The sequence below is a fragment of the Montipora capricornis genome, chromosome 12 (assembly GCF_036669925.1).
Source record: "Montipora capricornis isolate CH-2021 chromosome 12, ASM3666992v2, whole genome shotgun sequence".
NCBI classification, from domain to species: Eukaryota; Metazoa; Cnidaria; class Anthozoa; order Scleractinia; family Acroporidae; genus Montipora; species Montipora capricornis.
The window spans coordinates 34,504,938-34,519,937 of record NC_090894.1 but is presented as its reverse complement, the minus strand read 5'-3'; the positions used below and the strand labels follow the sequence as shown (position 1 = coordinate 34,519,937).

The 15,000-nt window shown below is 44.4% G+C and overlaps 1 protein-coding gene across 1 annotated transcript in view; it reads left to right on the top strand.

Moving 5' to 3' along the window:
* LOC138027079 (EGF-like repeat and discoidin I-like domain-containing protein 3) overlaps positions 1–17 on the top strand; it is a 45,837-nt gene extending 45,820 nt beyond the window's left edge. Inside the window, exon 7 of the mRNA XM_068874580.1 lies at positions 1–17. This exon is cut by the window's left edge and continues 618 nt beyond it. The gene's annotated coding sequence lies outside the window, so the exon portion shown is untranslated.
* Positions 18–15,000: the final 14,983 nt, after the last annotated feature.

The window sequence follows — 15,000 nt, the reverse complement described above, 5'->3', positions numbered from 1 at the left end:
GGCGGCCAAGAAATTATTCTTTTGTCTTTACGCTAGTCATCCTCACTAGCCTCACTTTGTGGCAAAAGTTCTCTTGAATTTTGTCCGTGCTAACGAGGCTAGCTAGTGAGGATGATTAGCATAAAAACAAAAGAATAATTACTAGGCCGCCATTTATGAATACGGTCCATGCTGTCAATCAATCAATCAATCAATCAATCAGGTCATAGCGTGGGATTGAGGTTCCCCTCAGTATCTGAGCCAGAGGCTCATGTATAAAACGCATGACAAAAGCAGAACTAAAAAATAAAAGTAAACACATAATAACAATAATATCAAAATTAAGTAGGAGTTACATACAATTGTTATCTAACTATAATAAACTAGATAATACTTAGTTGTAAATATATACTCATCAAGCCCAAAATTGTCACATAAACAATGAAAACAATTTACGATTGGCAATAATTACACAAACAACTAGCCCGTCATCCATGACATGACTTAGAACAGCTCCTAGGCCATAACTTGAAGCATCACAGGCCAGCCGTAACTCCCTATTCAAGTCATAGTGAACTAATAGTGAATCACTAGTAAGACCTTCCTTACAGCCCTCGAAAGCTGTTTGACATTCCTTTGTCCAATCCCACGGAACATTCTTTTGCAAAAGCTTATGCAACGGTGCTAATGTTGTGGCTAGACCTGGCATGAAAGAATGATAATATTGGACCATGCCTAGGAACGACCTTGATTCACTTACGTTCCGAGGGGCTGGTGCTTTCTTTACTGAACCGCGCACCGGTGGCTCAGTTGGTTGAGCACCGGGCTGTCACGCGGGAGGTCGTGAGTTCAACTCCGGCCGCACCAACACTCAGGGTCTTTAAATAACTGAAGAGAAAGTGCTGCCTTTGTAATTACATCTGCAAATGGTTAGACTCTCTAGTCTTCTCGGATAAGGACGATAAGCCGGAGGTCTCGTCTCACAACCCTTCAATGTTCATATTCCTGTGGGACGTGAAAGAACCCGCACACTTGTCGTAAAGAGTAGGGCATGTAGTTCCCGGTGTTGTGGTCTGTCTTCTGTGATGTATCATGGTTGGGAGGGTAAATGCTCGGAGATATTAGCTACACCCAGCTACTCTAAAAAAAAAAAAAAACAGAGGGTAAATAAAGCTCTTTTTCTACTTGTTTCTTCAATGCATAAGAACTCGACGGGCTTTTACAAAAATTGGCTTTACATCCCCTTTCATAGTGATATGTGCCTCAAGCCCCGTCATACTTGCATAGCTGTCGCTGAACAAATCATTATATTTTGACAGAAGAGCTTGTAGTTGACCCTCGGAACTGGCCTTGTTTTCACTAGGGACACTAAAAATCTCACCCCATGCCAATTTGATTTGACTCAGCCAATTTTTGCCAAGTAGAGTAGGCTTTCTGCTATAATTAACTACTACTACTGGTAGAGAATAGTGTTTGTTCTTATAAACAACATCACACTGCATTTCACCTGACACATCAAGCCTTTCACCTGTGTATGTCCAAAGCACTACCTTTGATGCTGTTAAGGGTATGTCTGCAAACGTCTCTTGATATAAACTGTGTGGCATTATGGAATAGTCTGCAGCAGTATCTACCACCATTTTACAAGATTTCCCATTGGTAACCATGTCTACCGAGTAACCTTGGGAATTGGGGCTGTTTGTGTCAAGTGAGTACAGGGAATAGAGGACTTATTCATCCTCGCTACCTGATTCAGATCTGTACAAATTGTGCACTGCCCTTTTCTTGGTTTCATTTTTGTTTCGACAAACAGATGCTAAATTACCAATCTTAGAACACCGATAACATTTTGCAGACTTTAATTTACATGACTGACCTGAATGTTTACCCCCACACCTAAAACATTGTTCATTGTTCAATGTTCTTAATCTTTGTTGTCAACTGGTTCACTTGCGAACCCTCGCTTGTCGTAGGGTGTACCCGGAACTCCTGGGTGTTTCTCTCAGTCATCTCCATAGCTTAGGCAATCCTACAAGCCTTCTCGAACGTCGAATCCTCTGTGTTCAGCAATTTATTTTGTATCTTCGTGTTGCTGAGTCCGCAAACTAATCGGTCACGTAGAGCTCTATCCAAGAACTCACCATAATTAAAATGAATGGCCAACTTCTTCAAGGCCAGCACATAATGATTTGATTTGATTTTCTGTTTTGGATTGTAATGTTTCTCCAAAACACTTACAATCTCAGTGAACGGGGTATCTTTGGGCTTCACAGGTGCCAACTGAATAAATTACTTAGAGTTGAATATACCTCCGCTCCCACCTCTGTGAGGAATATTGCACGTTTCCTCTCGGCCACCACACGATTGGCTTGCGTGCTGCCCTCTCCTGTTGTTTCTATGATGTTATTGGCCGTGAAGAACATTTCCATCCTTTCCACATAAGAATGTTTCACGCTCGGCGATGAACTCGCCCACGCGTCCGGAAAGTCCACTTGCACCAGTTCTGGTCCTTTTGTAAGCTACAACACACACAGTGTTGTCCGGAGATCTTGCTCTGATGATTGTTGGCTAATCCAATCCCGTCTTCGTCGCCAAAATGTAGTAAACTAGCATTTAGCATAACACACAAGATGGCGGGTTTTAACCACTTTATTACCAAGGCATCATGGGTAAAGCCGCACCCAAATACTTATATATTACAGTCATCAATCATTTAACAAGAGCAGTAAAACATGAGTGACCACACAGGAACCCAGACATGTTAGGGGAGAAGACAGGTTGAAAAGCATCATACAGTTGATCGAACATGACTTTCTCCATTATTTTTGGTATTGCCGAGAGGATGCTAATAGGTCTATAGTTCGTCACTAGCATCACCTTTTTTGAAAACTGGTGTGACATTGCTCAATTTCCACTCACTTGGCCACCTAGAGGTTCCTATGCAATGATTTAGGAGATTGGTGAGTGGGACAGCAAGCGCTGGTGTAGACAGTTTCAAGATCTTTGGTGTGATGTTATCTGCTATCTGAATTTAGCCAGCGAAGATGAGGTGCAGAAACCGTAGTCTCGAAATAAGAAATCTCAATCTTGATAAGGTTCGCCGCGAGACTGAAGGCAAGGAAATAAGTTGCAAGTAGATAAGCATATCGCTTAGAAATCGGAAAGCTCACTTCGGCGTGACCAGCCGCCATTACCACCACGCTCTTCATCCCAACTAAACTCTAATGCTGTGGTGTAAATTCGCCTTCCTCGCCTAGTGGGTAGTGCATGAAAATAGCGAATTTAAACCATCTGTGTTCTAATATTGAGATCTTGGTAACGGCCGTATTTGCACGAACACAATGAGCAGATTTACAAAACTGCAAAAATAAAAATAAAAAATAAAGAAAAAACATTCGTGGGAATAGCCTTAGTAGTGTGTGTGTAAAAGGCCGGGCCCAAGACACATCTACATCTACATATTCCAGCACTCGGCAAAGTCCCTTTTTGACTTATGGCTGTTTCTGCTTAGGTGGTCTCATAAACCGTAAGCCTTTTTAGAGACATTGTTGCCAAGATGGCCACTTCTTCTGGAGAGAACAGGACAGCCAGAACATCAAGGACTATATCCCGTACTCTTACTGAATAGTGTGCGGGTTCTTTAACGTCCCACTGGGAACTTATGAAAACAGAAGGTCTATGTGAAACAAGACCTACGGTTTACAATTCTGATCCAAGAAGACTTGAAAGTCTAACCATTTGCAGATGAAATGACAAAGGCAGCACTTTCTCCTCAGTTATTTTAAGATCCTCAGTGTCAATCCGGCCCAGGTTCGAACCCGCGACCTCCCGCATGACAGCACGATGCTCAATCAACTGTGCCACCGGTGTGTGGTATCACTGCCGGACACCTCCAGCCTCCAGCCTCCACTGTCATTTACAATCGGCTAATTTACTAGCCCCAGTCAAATCCAGCAAGCATATTGTAAAGGGGGCAGTGAGAATTACTTTGAAAGTATATTAAGAGTTCCATCACTGTAAGGATTTTAGCAGAGTATACACCTTATTCCAAAATGGCCGTCATTTTGGTATTCTTTTTGTTTCATTGTAAACTAGCCCTTTTGGCCTCGCTTTCAAACGTAAAATTCAAGAGAATATTTAACCGAGGCCAAGAAGGGCCACTTTGCAATAAAACAAAAGAATACTAAAATGGCGGCTATTTTGGAATAAGGTGTATTTAGTAGAGGAGTTTTTCTTCTTGAGGTTACTGGATGTGACATTGTTCCCCGTTTGGCGGGGCACTGTGTCCGCCACAGTTATACTGCCACACGCGATCTCGTTCTCTCAGACTTCTTGGATTGGCCAGTGGCTTATGTACGCCGACTAACTCATAGTTTATGAATAGAAAATTCATAAAACGTGGAGTTCCCCAGGGTTCTATCCTGGATCCACTTCTCTTCCATATATTTTTAAACGACGTGAATTTCTTGAACATCTCAGGCTCTCTACGACTATACTCTGATGACACAACAGCATACTCTTGAAGCACTGATCCGCCTACACTGCAAATGAACCTACAAAACAACCTTAATCTTCTCACCACTTGGTTTCGTGCGAACTTTTGCACTGTGAACTACACTAAATCTCAATCAATCTCCTTTAACAGAGCAACTCTACCAGTACCCTTCACAATCGACAGAAATGAACTAGATAACACTAGCCAAGTCAAACTTCTTGGAGTAACTAGCGACAACTCTCTCTCCTTTCAAGTACATATCAAGGAAATCTGCCGTAAAGTATATACAATGGTGTCAATCCTCCGTCGCATTCGCAAACTTATTCCTCAAGAGACAATGCTCAAACTTTACATGGCATTCATACTATTCATACTGCCCCACCTTGAATACGCAGCCCCACTATTCCTAGGCCTGAACAAAGTTCTATCTTAAAGAGTAGAGACATCAAATGCATTTGCTTTGAGGACTCTTCTTACACTTCCTAAGACAACCTCCTACGATGAATTAATAAAAGTTTCAAGTTTAAAAAACCCGCAGCCCCGGCGGATCGAACAGTCATTGGTACTGGTACAGAAAAGAATCTACTGCCGGCAGTACACCAAATTACATAAGCGAAATGTCCATACAAAGAAACAGCGATCACAACCTTCGGGGACACCATAAGCTTGTACTTCCCCAACCAAATCCTTCGTACAAGATACACTCTTTCTCTTTCCAAGTTGAGAACTACAGAATCGCTTTCACTGTTTAGAAATTAAATCTCAAACGAATGACATTGTATTTCATGCAAGTAGATCGCTCGTGTTCACATCTTTAATCTGATCACTTTATAAATTGATTGTTTTTTTAATTTTTTGATTTTCATTTTTAATATTCTATTTTCTTCTTCTTCTTCTTCTTCTTATTATTATTATTTAAATACAATACTGCACATTTGCATTCAAACGAGCTTTTGCTCATTTGCAATATGTGGGTCAAGTTACTTACACTGGCCTACAGTCAGACGAAGGCAAAAAAGCGACGACGTTTGACATGCCATCGTCGCTTTTCTTGAATACTCGACCTCATTTATTGACTGGTTGCCACATAAATTAATAAAATTGTCGGCTTTCGACGATCTCAAATTTTGAGTGCATTCGTAAAAGACTTTTTTTACCGGGATTTTTCACTCACTGTTGTCCACAGCTAGATGGCCTGCAACCTGAACTTACTGTTGCCCGTCACAACATTGCCAGCGCTTTCCCTCCATGCGTAACAAACCCTTGATATGAGCCGTGCAATTTGCGGCAACCTCCTTCACATGAACATTCTGTGAGCAAAAGAATTTTAATTAGAATATGATTGACATTGTTTACGAGCTTTTTGTTTCAGTCGGGTGGACAAGCTAAACCAATCACATTAGGCAATGGAAATGAAATGAGCCAATCACTGCGTAAAGCGAATTTGGGCAGCCAGCACTATGTGCGGGGAAAAAACGTTTGAGCAACTAGTTGAGAAAGTGACACGAGGTTCCATAGCCAATCAACAACGGTAGAAACCCAATGGCAAAAAATCATAAAGCGTAACGAAGCGCTGAGCGACTGATTACGAAATCTTTAAAAGGCGGGTGATAGAACATTTTACTTTGGGGAGGGGGTGCCAGCTACTGTACGTCAATTGGGTTTATGGTGTTTTTCGCCCGTCAGTCGTTTCGCCAACACGTACTCGTCTTGTACCATCTTAAAATGTTTAGATTGATGTCTGCCATTAATTTACGCGTACGTAACGTAAAATGCTGCAGGTCTAAGCCACAAATTGCCATTGCAAGTTGTCCTTTTCAAATTCAGTTCCTTACTGGCGCAGTTTATCCATCTTCGATTCTAGAAACTATCTGAACTACATGGACACACTACCACTGCCACCCAAGCATAGGATTAGCGTCTGTTGTAACACTAAGATTTGTGAGAAAGTGGAAATTGAAGTCCAAGCTAGCCATTAGCTTAAATAGTTCGTTGTCTTTGAAGTCACTAAAAATATTGAAAAGTGGAAAGTCTGGGGTTCGAGTGACCTTGCCTCAAGGAAAGGTGTTGAGCTCAGGGGCAAGCTTTTTCATAACATCATCAGCAGAAAACATGGGACAATAAAAAGTACCTTAGAACTAGGACGGAAGTCTCCAATCGAGATATGCACGGGATCAAGTTCATACGAATGATGCGATGAACAGGAAACAGAATAAGTGCTGTTTGGAAATGAGAAGAAAATAAGAAAACAAATTATAGAATTTTATCCATGTGATGAAATGTCTAACAATAGAAAATGGTCCCACAAGTTTTACGTATATATATAACTGCAGACAGTACTGTTTCGGCCTTCTGGGCCTCATCAGTGCTGATGTCTGGGATGGAGGTTAAGCTTATAAAGCCACCCCAAATGTCCCACACATGTGGTACATCTAAGCCATGCCACAGTGCTTAAACTAGCGAGCTAGTGAGCATGCGCAATTGCCAGCGGCATTGACTCATCCCAGTGGAGTGCTCAAGTTGGACATGAAAGTAAAAGCTTTGTAATGCCAAAGAGCTATATCTAACTGCAGACAGTACTGTTTCGGCCTTCTGGGCCTCATCAGTGCAGTGCTGATGTCTCGGATGGAGGTTAAGCTTATAAAGCCACCCCAAATGTCCCACACATGTGGTACATCTAAGCCACGCCAGAGTGCTCAAACTAGCGAGCTAGTGAGCACGCGCAATTGCTAGCGGCAATGACTCATCCCAGTAGAGTGCTCAATTTGGACATGAAAGCAAAAGCTTTGTAATGCCAAAGAGCTATATCTAACTGCAGACAGTGATATCGTAAAACTTTATTCAAAAACCAAATAAAAACAATATTTACAAAATTACTCAAGAGAAGAGGCTACAGCTAAAAGAAAAATACAAGCTTATCAGCATAGACTTTACATACAGCTGGATGAACCCAGATAGAATTAAACTTAGCCTGAGAAAAGCGATGAAAGTCAACTTGGATCCTACGTTTAACATCAGCAATAATAAACTTAGCGATAGCTCTAGAGTCCTCTCCACCATTGTGAAAGGTAGCCTTAGTACGAAATTTCCAAATACTGCACAGAATCGACTTGATGATGTACAAAAGCAGACAAAGGCACTTCCTTACAGGCACCGGGAATTGGTAAAAAAACACGAAGGGGCAATTGGGAACGAAGGGGGCTGACAAAAGCGCAGATAGCATAGGGACAAAACGAGACCAGACCAATTTAACCCTACGACAAGCCAAGAAACAATGATCAATGGTCTCTAGACGGGCGCATAAAGCACAGTGAGGCGAGCGAATATAGCCCTAGGTGTGAAGAGAATGTCGCACCTTAACGGCACGGAGGGTAATCAACCATGCAAGATCATTTTTGTAGTTCTCAGTAAATGAATCACGGATCAGACCACAATGCCGAGAAAGGGAAAACCGAGAGGGTACGAAGCCTGACCAGAGGGCAGGGAAAATCAGGATGGTGCAGAAATTTGCTAGCAACACCTTGTAAAAGGCGCGAGACGTGTAAGTAAACCCAGGAGGTAAATCAGTGGCCTGAAAGGAAGAAAGGACACTCGCATAAAAGGCAGTGGGGCGGGCAGCGCATGGAGTCAGGTTATCACGCAGCCCGGCCCACTCCGGCCGCAAAGGAGCTAACACAGAGCCACAAAAATACTTAGCAAGGTAAAAACCCTTAGAACTAGAATCGGACACGGAAGTAAGTAAAGCCGCAAGCCGCAAGGCGCGGCCCTGGCAAGAAAAATCCTTTAAACCCAAACCTCCACTATCAACAGAACAAATAAGCGATTTACGAGCTACAGTCTCTAATCGAGCGCGCAACAAAAAGGGCCATATCAGACTATTAAGTTTACTATAAACCCATTTAGGGGGTACTTAAACGCGCGACACATAGAGCAACTTACTTAACGCTAATATGTTCAAAATAAGGACCTTCCCAATAAAGGACAAGGATCGCGACTTCCATCTAGAAAGAGTTTTGTCAAGTTTGGACAAACGCGGTTCCCAATTATCGCGCTCAACGTCAACAGTACCGAAGAATACGCCTAAAATCTTCATTTTCCTAACCCAAGTGAGACCAAGTGGCTCGCCAAGGCGGTCTTTCCAGGCACCAAGCCACATGGCCTCAGTCTTGGACAAATTAAGCTTCGCACCAGAGCCACGCTCGTAAAACGCAATCGCATCAAAAAGTGAGAAAAGGGAAGAATCGTTTTTGACAAAGGCCGTAGTATCGTCAGCATACTGGCCGACTTAAAACTGGACACCACCAGCCCCCGGCAAGAGAAAGCCTTCGATCGCGGGAGAGTCCCTAATACGGCAGGCTAAAACTTCAACGCAAAGAACATAAAGCATAGGGGACAGGGCGTCGCCCTGCCTGACCCCCCGCAGCAAAGGAACAGGATCGGAAAGGAAATCGTTAACTAGGATACGCATATAAGCGCCATTATACAAAGTGAAAATCCAGCTACAGAAGGAGGGCCCAAAACCGAAGTGTTCTAAAAGATTCATCAGAAAGGACCGATTAACACGATCGAAGGCTTTCTCCTGGTCTAAAGAGACGAGAATACCTGTCTCGCCGGTTCTCTCAATAAAATCTAGTGTATCGCGAAGAAGAGCCAAATTAGAAGAAATAGATCTACCTGGAACAGAACACGTCTGATCAGGGTCTACAATAGACCCCAACACTTTTTTCAAACGAAGGGAAAGGGCTTTTGAACAAATCTTATAATCCACATTCAGTAACGAAATGGGACGCCAGTTTTTTAGATTTCTACGATCATCTTTCTTATGAACAAGACGCGTAACACTCGATTTCATAGAGTCACACAGCTCACGATGGGCGAGAGACTCATTAAACATATCACCTAAAAGGGGCCCCAAGAGGGACCAGAACGCAGAATAAAACTCAACAGTTAAGCCATCAGAACCGGGCGTTTTGTTCCTATTAGAGAGGCGAAGGGCCTCGGACGCCTCGTTCAAAGAAAGAAGACCCTCGCATGATTCGCGCTCAGCTTCCGCTAACCGGCGGGTAACGTGCTCAAACAAATGGGATTGGGCTACAGGGTCAATTGGCTCTTCAGAAAATAGGGAAGAATAAAAACGCTCGTAAGCTTGAATCATGTCAGGGAGGGAAAAAACCTCTTTTCCCCTCAGAATCAAAGACGGAGCCTTTCTCGTGTCTCTCATTTTCAAGACCGAGAAAGAAACCAGAGGGAGACTCCCCCTCCTCTGCCCACTTAACCCTGCTGCGAATCTTAGAACCCTTGAGCTCGGAATCTAAAAGCGACCGCAGAGCAACCTCTGAAGTCAGAATTTCAGGACTAGCAGAAACATCGCCGGAAGCCAAACGATTCTTCAGGGCAATTAAGCGATTGGTTAGAAAAACCATTTGGGACAAGAGTGTTTACGACGAGAAAAGGCGATCGTAGTGAGCTTAATGTCAGACTTTAAACACTCCCAAAAATCAGGCTGAGAAGCAAAGCAATGCCGAAAGGCCAGAAACTGCTGAATTAAATCCGAAATCTCTAAACAAAAGGATTCGTCATCGAGGAGAGAATTGTTAAACTTCCAAACTCCCGGGCCTCGCAGGGGAAGAGCCGCAATATCATAGTCTAAAATAACAAAGTCATGATCTGAGAAAACGCATGGGAGAATATCCCACCTAGTGACTTGATTACACTGAAGCCGCGGGATCAAAAAGGTATCCAGTCTGCTGGCAATTGAATGGTCTGGGCTGAACCAGGTGAACTGCCTGTCTCGGGGATGCAAAAGACGCCAAGCGTCACGGAGGTTACAGCGAGATTTTAGGTCCGAGAGGCCGGAGTCGAGGGAAACCGACCTACCCAATTTGTCAAGCGCCGAGTCAAAACAATTCATATCCCCCCCGATCAGGAGCCGGGAGTTTGGAAGAAAAAAGGACGGGACCGACTGAAAGAAAATCTTTCTCTCAGCCGGAATCGTCGGCACATAAAGGTTAACTAGATTAAGATTGAAATCGTCAAACTTAACAAGTAAGCTGAGAATGCGCTAACTTTGATCCTTCTGCCAAACAGAAACATTATTACGAAAAACATCAGGACATAAGATAGCTACCCCCCCTCTCCTCCCGACAGCAGGGGCCCAGAATCTGGGGCCCGGCCACGAAGAGGAGAAGGAGCACAGAACAGCGTCATTCGAAATCATAGTTTCTTGAATGAAACAAAAGTCTAGGCGTGAAGCACGAAAGAAATCAGAGACCAGCGAAAACTTACGTTGACTTAAACCCCTAACATTAATCGTAGCGCACTTTAAGAAGGTTAAACTAAGTGGGCGCATCCTCACTTACTACAGACAGACGAGAAGACTTGCCCAAAGCAGCGCGTCGGGACGAGCCATGTCGAGATCTCTTCCTTCGGCGAGAGGGCCGCTCAGACACAGGAGACATATTATCAGGCACAGCGTCGGAATCCATCAGTTTAGATGTGGCAATACTCTCAGGTTCAGTCTCGTCACTCTCAACACTCGTATCGGTCAGGGAAGAAACGGGAAATTCTTGCACTCCGGGAACTTGAACATCAGGGGAATCCTTGATGAGGCCTTGAGAAGTTAAAAGGTCAGGCGCAGGCTCAGAAGAAATGGCCAAGGCCAAGGGCTGGTCAAATTCAGCTTCCAGGGAATCGTCCTCAGACCTTGCCGAATCTTCCTCTGCATTCTCTCCTGGGGGGCTATCAAGATCCACGTCACCTGAATCAGCATTCTCAGCATCTAGAGTAGTGGGGGAGACATCCACGGGAGGAGGGTCAGCAGCAGGCTGGCTCGGGGGCTCAGCATCAACGGCATCACGATGCGAAAGCGGGCGGCGATACCAAGAGTGGCAGCAGTCAATGGCCATGTGGCCAGGTTCTTTACAAATACAGCATCGAACCCCAGCAGGACAATCACGGGCATGATGGCCAATTACTTCGCAGTTAAAGCAGAGCATCTGACGACACTCTTGGGCCAAATGACCTGGCTCGTTGCATCTTCTACAGGTCTTCACTTGGCCTTCGTACTGTACACGGAGAAGGTACTTACCAAAACGAAGGTACGACAGGATGGGGTCATTGATACACATGCGAAGAGTACGGATACCATTCTGAACCTGGGGGAAGCCCTGGACGGAGGAGCGACGCTGGGAGTAAACAGTGCCATACTTCGACAGACGGAAGGTCAAAGCCGAGTCAGGTAACTCAAAAGGAGCGTCGTACACAACAACATAAGACAAGGCTCTGCCTGCAAGATGAGCTGCATGAGGCTGGTTTCCAACAAAGAAAGACGACTGCTGCAGAAATTTGTTTCGGATCTCCTCTTTCGTAAAGGTGAGGACTACTGACCCATTCTGGGATCTCTGAAGGCAACGGACTGATGTCGGAGGAAAACCATCTCTCACTAAGCTATCAAAGATTTGCTTGGTCGTAACTGAGCTGTCAGGGAGTGTGAAGTATGCAGAAGCAGGACGATCAGGCATGACATTCAAAACATCAAAATGCTCTCTTTCAAAAGAAGACAGATAAGACCTGCGACGCGGAGCTACACTGGAAACTTTTGGACGAGAATCAACAGCACCAAGAGTCACTCTATCAGCATAAGAGCCTCCAGGACTGGTATCCATGTGGGATGGCGAATCAGATTGGCCAGCTCCAGAAACAGAGGAAGGCACAGCCGTATTCTCCACAATATCAGACCACCGTGGGGATACAGGCGTAGGCTGTGACATACCGAAAAAACAATTTAGGGTAGGACCCACGCCGTTCCCTCCCGGCTGGTACTTAGGACAGGGTCCAACAAAAAAAAAAAAGATAAAAGCCAATTAGTCTACCACAAACGTGCTATTTTTTATTTTTTTTTCGTGAAAGACAGCCTTTATTCCAAATAAAAACTAAAACCAGCTATTTACAAACACACGCCACTAAAGAAGAGGAAGCACAGAAAAACCGATTGAAAACAAAAGCCGGAGTAAGCAGCTAGCCGCCAGAGCGCGGGGCCCTAACGGTAGAGTCCATGAACAGCGCAAATTCCCTAAGGAGAGCCCCTGATAGCGGACACCGCGAACAGCGCACGAACAAAAGGCTACAAGGATTTAAATGTACAACTAGATTATAACTCGGGGAAGTCCATTCTCCACGGCACAAAAACCGTCCAGAAGCCAAAGATCGCGAAAGCGAGATTGAGAAAGGCGTTTAGAATCCAGGAAGACCCTCTGTTTTAAATCATTACGGACATAACAGATAATTTCTCGATGGTCTTCTCTTCTGTTTTGAAAGGTGGCCCTATTCCGAAAGATCCAAATGCCGTAGAGTATGGATTTCACCAAATGGCGTGCAATGCGGGCCCTCTTAGAACTAACAGAGGACCAGCGAAAGAAAAACACGGTTAAAAGACTTATAGCAAACTGGGAACCAAGCACCAGGGAGAGGGCAGGTGCAAAATGCGACCAGACCCTCTTGACCCTATCGCAGTTTAAAAAGCAATGGTCAATGGTCTCACGTCGGGGACAAGAGGGGCACTGACTAGAAGAGATAACACCCCAGTTAAAGAGAGAATCGCGCACCTTGCCGCCACGAAGGATAATTAACCAAATAACATCATTCTTAAAATTCTCTGTAAAAGGATCCCGGACGAGAGACCAGTGACCATCGAGAGAAAACCCTGGCCCGATAACAAGAGACCACTGTCGATGTAGGATTGGCGGGGATGACTCAACGGACAAGAGTTTCTTATAGAGAACCTTAGAAACTAGAGCGCTGTCACCCACCCTTGACAAGGTATCCAAACAAGCCTCGTAAAAAGGAGTCGGGAAGACAGCGCTAGGAGCAGAATTATCACGCAAAGAAAACCATTCGGTACGCAGACAAGATAAACGGCGACCAACAAAGTATTTAAGCATAAAAAAGCTAGAATCCTAGGGAGAATTGAGAACATAAGCCATCCCCGCCAGTCTTAAGGCCTTAGCCTTTAAGGGAAGGCTAATGACATTAATACCCCCATCCGTCGGTTTCAAAAAGAAGGTATTACGGCTGACCGTTTCCATCTTTGAACCAAATAGGAAGGGCCAAATCAAAGCATTAACACGTGCAGTGACCCAGGCTGGCAGAGTGAGAACTCTGGCCAGGTAAACCAGCTTACTTAAGCCAAGCATATTAATAATAAGAGCCTTGCCAGGCAAGGACAAGGACCTAGATTTCCAGAGATTGAGGGATTTCTCCAATTTCTCAAGCCTGGGCTGCCAATTCAAATGTTCGGTAGGGATAGTGCCGAAGATGACACCAAGGATCCTCATTTTCTTAACCCAAGTGAGGCCAAGTGGCTCATCAGAACGACTTCTCCAAGCCCCTAACCACATTGCTTCAGTTTTACTACGATTAAGCTTGGCGCCAGAACCATTTTCATAAACGGTGACGCAATCAAAAAGGTTGGTCAAGGATCGAAGATTTCTGAGGATCGCCGTGGTGTCATCAGCATACAGGCGAACACGCGCCTGCAGTCCTCTTGCACCAGCAAGGAGAAACCCCTCAATCCCAGGAGAGCTGCGGATAAGGGAGGCCAAGACCTCCACGCAAAGAACATAAAGCAAGGGAGACAGAGGGTCCCCCTGACGCACCCCACGCTCAAGGGAAATAACATCAATGAACCAACCGTTCAGAGTAATTTGCATGAATGCGCCGTTGTAAAAGGTGGAAATCCATCGACAAAAATCAGGACCGAAACCATAAACCTGAAGGAGCTTTAGACGAAAAGAACGATTGACTCGATCAAATGCTTTCTCCTGGTCAAGACTTATGAAAATGGCAGACTCATCAGTCCGTTGAATGTAGTCAAGGACATCGCGCAAAAGGGTAACATTTGAAAAAATGCTTCGGCCTGGAACAGAACAGGTCTGGTCCGGGTGAATAATGTGCTCAAGGACTTTAGAGAGGCGCAAAGTAATCGCTTTAGAAATTATCTTGTAATCTACATTCAAAAGAGAGATGGGCCGCCAATTCTTTAAATGCTTGACGTCACCACGCTTCTTAAAAATCAAGCGGGTGACACTGCCCTTCATTGAGGGACATAATTCGCCGTTAGCAAAAAATGTATTAGCAACACAAAGCAAAAGGGGACCCAACGACTCCCAAAAATGTAAATAAAATTCCACCGACAGCCCATCAGATCCGGGTGACTTTCCGGTATTAAGGCTTCTGACGGAGTTCAATAACTCCTCACTAGACAGGAGACCCTCGCTCCTTTGAGAAGGAGAAAGGAATTTTTCCACGGAATCTAAACAACGTTGTTGTGAAGGAAGATCAATAGGTTCATTAGAAAAGAGACTTGAATAACACTGCACGTGTGCACGCTCGATTTCTTTACGAGTAAAAACCTCGACATCGTTAGAATCTAGAATAAAAGTAAGAATATTACGCTCAAAGCGCTCACGCTCAAGTTTAAAAAAATAATGAGTGGGCCTTTCTCCCTCTTCAAGCCACTGAACTCTGGA